Raw genomic sequence first — 6,534 nt, forward strand, 5'->3', positions numbered from 1 at the left:
AAAAAATGATTGTTTTCTAAAAAATCAAGTTTCTCCCAAAGTACCAAGGATTTCTAGACCAATAGTCTAGCTCCATCCTAAAGACCTGGCAATCATAAGGATCCCACAGTCACTGACTTAGAGCTGAAAGGGACCAAAAAAGTTCTCCAATTTAAGACCCTCATTCTACAGATGAGGAAACTGAGGCTCAGAGAAATGAAATCACTTGCTCATGGCCACACAGCTAAGAAGTGCCTGAGGCAGGATTTGGACAAGGGTCCAGACTCAAACTCTAAAGATGTGTGCAGCTCACAAAAAGGATGGCTCACTTGTTGGGGGTGGGGGGGAAACCTGGGAGCTTTATATGCGAGAGGCCCCCTTCTTTCTAAGGGGACACACATCCATTAGGCACCTGAGAAGGAGAGAGATTTGAGCTGGAGAGCAACAGGGCGGGATCCCCAGGACTCATACCTTGAACCTGAGTCATGAGACCTTAGGAACACATGGGCGGCAGCTGGGTACAGCATGCCCCTGGCCAAGTGAAGGGCGGGAGGCCGGAGTCCCACCTCATGGGCAGCTGGGAAGGTGGGCAGGAGAATGAGTCTTATTGTAGAAGGTGCTGATTTGTCATCCCTTGACGGGGCTGGGGCAGAGGAGCCAACACTTGGGAGGCTGGCCGTTTGCTTCCTTCTGGGGACTTTGCCTGGAATCCAGGCTGGCTCTTTCTACGGTGGCTGCGGCCTGGGGTTCTTCTTTGAGGTTTACCACAAGGGTGGCCAACTAAAAAAAGGAGGAGTAGACTTCTCTGGGGAGTTAGGTGAGTTCAAATCCCACCTGGTACACAAACTCCACTGATACATGCTGTTTTATAAATAATAATAATAATAATAATAATAGATCCAAAGACTCAATCTTGGAAAGATTTCTGAATTTGTCAGTGGAGGCACCTCTCTGAACTTCATCTCTCTATTAATCAAGAAGCATTTATTAAGTATCTACTGCATACCAGGCACTTCTGGGTGCTAGTGAGACAAAGACACAATTGCACAAAGTTCCTGCTCACAAGGAGTTTATATTCTTTTAAGACATGTTGTCGTTCAGCTGTTTTGTTTTGTTTCTTCAGTCATCCATTTCTCCGTGATCCCATTTGGGGTTTTCTTGGCAAAGATACTAGAATAGTCTGCTTTTTCCTTCTCCAATTCATTTTATAGTTAAGGAAGTTGAGGAAAATAGCATTCAATGACTTGCCCACACAGCTAGTAAGTGACTGAGGCCAAATTTGAACTGAGGAAGATGAGTGTTCCTGATTCCAGCCCAGCACTCTGTCCACTGGGTGCCCTCTTTATATCTATAGATAAATAAACACAATATTAAAATCCAATCCAGTAAGCTCCATCTGCATCCAGAAAAAGAACTGTGGAGATTGAATGTAAATTGTATGTCCAGTTCTTTGGGTTTTTTTTCTCTCCCACGAGAGGGCAGGAACTCTGAAAATATAATATATATAAAAATATATTGAAAGTAAATACAATGTCATATCATTGTGGGTAAGGGGAGTCCAACAATCCCTGAGGGAGGGTGTCAGGAGAAAATTACTGTAGGAGATGGGGCTTGAATGGAGTTGTTGGGATTGTAAGAAGTAAAGGCGAGGAGAGGATTCTAAGTATGTGGAAAGTCTGAACAAAGGAACAGACATGGAGGTGTTAAGCGAGGGACAGCTAGAAAGACAGTGTGGCTTGACAGCAAGGTGTGGGGAAAAACAACTAGGTGGAGACAAATTGGGAAGGGCTTTAAATGCTGAACAGAGGAGACTTGCATCAGCCCAGACACCACAGGGTCTTGGTTAACTGGGTGGATCCTCACACACGGCCCATCGATCCACACTCCAAACCTCTGGGGATGGTAGGATCTCCCAGGGCTTGTGCGCTCTTGACAAAACCTTGGAGAACCCAGATTCACCCACAGGCCACAAGGAGGCATCAGAGAAGAGCATTAGTGGAGGAACATTAAGCAATGTTACTAAATCCAATTTGTTAAAAAAAAAAAAAAGATACACAGATTTTTTTTTAATTTCATTTTAATAATATAGTATTTTTCCAATTACATGTAAATATGGCTTTCAGCATTGATTTTTATAAGATTATGAGTTCCATCTTTTCTTGAAGATACGCAATTTAGAGAAAAACATATTTTAAAAAGCTTTCAGCCCCAACTCCATAATCCCAACTGATTCTTCCCTTACCCCAGATTTTCTCCCCACTTGCCCTCTCTTGTCGTTTGTACCCAGTTGTTTACATAGTGTCTTCCTCATTACTTGGGAGCCCTTTGAAATCTCTTGTGCCTTGTTTTGTTTCCCCAACACTTAGCACGATAATAAATTTTATTAATAATATATTGTTATTAATAATAATGCTTGCTCATTAATAATAAATGCTTGCTAACTGACTTTCAGAAAGCTGACATCCATGAAATTGGAAAATGAAGAATTAGCTAGATCAAAGTTTTCCCATAACTCGTCCATGACCTGACACCAGCCTAACAAGCTTTTGCCATAAATGTTTCCTACCAAAGGCCTTCCTGAATAAACTTTTTTAAAGGATCAAGGGGAATTCTACCCAAACTTAGCTGCAGGGACTCCTGGGCTTCAGACCAGAATAGGCTTTGGAGAGCATATAGTCCAACCTCTTCTTTTTGCAGATGAGGAAGTTGAGATCCCCAGAAACAAAGGGATTTACTGAGTTCAAGCTGCAAAAATCAGAGATTCAAACTCAAGTCTTTCCATCTGGCAACAACATGTAGTGGAAAGAGGATTAACTTTGGAATCAAGAATCTCTGAATTCAAGTCTCATCTCTGACACACATTAGCTGTGAGGTGATTGGCAAATCCTTTAACTCCTCTCTGTGTCCCCAGGAGATTCTCTTGCTTATCTATATCAGTGAAGGGAATTCCTCACTGGGAATTTCCCCACCCTGATGACATTGTAAAGTTGGTTTCTTTTTTTCCCAAAAAAAATGGGATAACTCAAAGTCACAGAATGCAAAGACAGGAATCCAAATTCAACTTAGCAAGCAAGATTTTGAAGAATCAAGCTCGACTTTCTTTAACAATCAAGTTCTTTGACCACAATATGGCCTTAATTTCATTGAGCCCAGAATATTAAAAAACTTTCTTTGGTGAAATCCAAGGAACTAGAAACAAGACTGATCTAAACATCCACATTAGAAAAACAAAATGGATGGAAAACGCATAGTGCCCAAATTATCCTATATAGCTACATGAGCAGAGTATTAAAGGAAATGATCCATTTTTCTGTCTTAGGTAGGTACAATAATAAATGAAGTACACGTAGAAGACAGAGATGAGGAAAGTATGTAGACATTGTTTTCCACAATAGAATGTAAACATATTGAAGGAAGGATCAAACGTCATAGGTCTACAGCTGGAAAGACGTCAGGAACCAACATCTTGACTAACCCTACACCTTTATTTTATATTAGAGAAAACTAAAATCCAAGGAAATTGAGAGGTTTGCCCAAGATTAGAAAGCTAATGAAGGTAAGAAGTAAGATTTGAACCCCAGTTTTCTAATTTCAGTCAGTGTTCTTTCCACTAAACTACGCTGCTTCTCATTTTTGGTTTTCTATTCTCCTGATACTTGGAATATAGTAGGCACTGAGTAAATGCTTGCTGAATGAATGAATGAATGAATGAAATTGTATTTAAGGTCCACAAGAAATAGAGATGGAAAGAATTTTAGAGATCATGAGGTGTGACCCCCTCATTTTCTACAAAAAGAACTTGATGTTCAGACAAGGAAAGTGCTTTGCTCACGTGGGGAATGAGGTGCTTTTAGTCATCTCAAACTTCTTAATGAAATACCAACATTTTCCATGTAATTCTATATAGCTGCCACGCCTGTAATGTGGCAATATTTGTTATAACTAGCAATATTTGCACCTGGGCAAAATGACAGGATTCTGGCCTTATCTGAGGCAGAAAAGATGAATCCCTTGGGATGAAGTGACCACCACAGGAGCAGAGGTGAATGGTGCTCAACAATGGCACTGTTGGTGCCTTCTAAATTTCCTGCCCTGAGGCAAAGCTCTGGTGGTCTCCCTTTAATTCTATGAAATAAGAAACTCTTAGAAGAATAAAAATTATAGGTGACCCCAAAATTCTATGGAAAAAATGTGGCATCTCTATCAACAGACTACATATGCTATCAACAGTGACTTTATTTAACAAAAAGCATCAGAAAAGTTATTATTGAGGGCTAAAAAAGAAAGTGAAAATGACAGGCAACAGATACTCTGCTTCCCTGAAGAGCCCAAAGGAAAGAGAGGACTTTCAGACTATCTGAAAGACCTTCCACAAGGGATTTCTGACAGAGACCTGTACAGGATAGAAGACGTAGTTGGGTTGTTCATTGTACCCATGGAGGGTCCACCCAAACCGACAAGATCATGGATCCAACAACATGTCACCTGTTGTTTTTTTTTTTTAAATGCTCCTCATCTTTGCCTTTCTTGCTGACTATGGAATTAATTCTGATACAAAAGTCTCAGAGAGGAGGTTTCTGCCGTGGATCTCATTCAGTCACTGAAGGCTCTGCTACTTTTATGCAGGTAGAGACAGGGAGAGAAAGGGACCTGGGAAAACTCTGAGAAGGAAAAATCAATCTTTCATCTTTAATTTTATTGACTATGGAATGCCCTTGGATATAAATCTAAGGGTACGATAGGGACGGACCTGACAGAATGAAGTTTCTATTTTATCTTGAGTCTGTCATTTTGGGGAAAATCCCATTTCATTTTGTGATTCCCTTTTCTTGGACCTTACAATTCCTGGTGGGGCAGCTTGGCATTGACCAGAGTGGAGTTAGCATGAACTTCTCCAAGGGATTTCTGAGGGAGGACCTTCCAGGATAGGAGGTGTAGCTGGGCTGCTAATTGTACCCATGGAGGGTCCATCCAAACCAAGATCATGGATCCAACATGTCACCTGTTGCTATTTTTAAAAGTGAGTTAGGGGCAGCTAGGTGGTGCAGTGAATAGAATACCAGGCCTGAAGTCAGGAGGACCTGAGTTCAAATCTGGCCTCCTACACTTAATACTTCCTAGCTGTGCGACCCTGGGCAAGTCACTTAATCCCAATTGCCTCAGCAAAAAAAAAAAAAAAAAAAAAAAAAAAAGAGTTAAAGAAATGCTTCTTCAAGGAACGCTACCTCTCTGGACCATGTGCAGCTAATGGGTTTGAAAGATGTTGGGCTGACTTCTGAAAGCAGCCAAAGGACTTCTTTTGATTTCTTTGGATCCAGTCACTTTGATCCAAGTGCCGCTTGGCATCAGGATAAACAAAACAAAACACAACTTCTGTCCAGAAGGTAATGATGCTTGGACTACGTGATTATCAGCGTTCATTTTTTGCTTCAGAAAAGAAGTTTCCAATTGTTCCCGAAACATTCTGAATGCTTCTTTTGTGAGTCTAGCTTTGTTTTCACATCGCTTGTCTTTGGGGCCCTGAAACACAAAGCCAATTGCTATTGGTCTGGGGTGTATCTGTCCAGTCCTAAATGTCAGAATCACATAATGAAAGATTTTTTGGAATCACAAATTGCAGAATCTCTGAAATCACCAAATAAAAGACCGTCAAAACTGCAGATTCTCCAAAGCAGAAAATCTCAGAATCCCAGAATTATTTGTTTCTCAGAACCTGTGAAGTTTCTTCTTGTCATTGTCCAGTCATTTCAGTCATGTCCGACTCTTGGTGACCACATTTGGGGTTTTCTTGGCAAAGATGCTAGAAGGGTTTGCCATTTCCTTCTCCAGAACCTTGTAAGGTAGACAGTATTATTACACACATTTCACAGTTGAGGAAACTAAGGCTCAGAAAAGTCAGCTGATTCAGTCAGGGCCTGCTAATAAGTAAATTTTTGCAAACACAGGTCTTCCTGACGCCAAGCCCAGAATCCTAACAACATTACCAGATTGCCAGATTATTTGCAAAATATTGTGCCTTGTAGGACACAGAATGAACTTGAGTCAGAAGGGTTGAGCTTGAATCTTGCCTAAGACGTTGACTAGCTTTGTGTTCATGGACAAGTCGATTCTGAACCTCAGTTTCCTCAATTCTGAACTTATGAAATGGGAATGACCATACTGGCAAAATGGCGACTAGTAATGTTTTTTCAGGTAAAAGAAGAAGAGACTTAGAACAATAATAAGACCCCCTTGTGGATAAAGACCTTGGGATGCCATACCATGGAGAAAAGATAGGGGGATAACAGATCCTGAGGACTTTGGCCATGAGTGTGACATCAGGGAGGAGAAACAACTATCTTATAGTTTCCTATTTTAATTAACTACTCACCCATTACAGTAGCTTCCACATTATAAGAGAGTTAAAGACCATCAGCTTCTTCTAAAATCCAAGACCCTGGGATGATACCCCTGGCCTTCCACCCTAGTTACACATCTGCAGACCTGAATCCCCAATCCCCAGATTTGTGTGTGATAAAAGCGCTTTGCCAATTTCTAGGCATTTTAGAAATGTGG

Source organism: Antechinus flavipes, chromosome 4 (assembly GCF_016432865.1).
Source record: "Antechinus flavipes isolate AdamAnt ecotype Samford, QLD, Australia chromosome 4, AdamAnt_v2, whole genome shotgun sequence".
Classification (NCBI taxonomy): domain Eukaryota; kingdom Metazoa; phylum Chordata; class Mammalia; order Dasyuromorphia; family Dasyuridae; genus Antechinus; species Antechinus flavipes.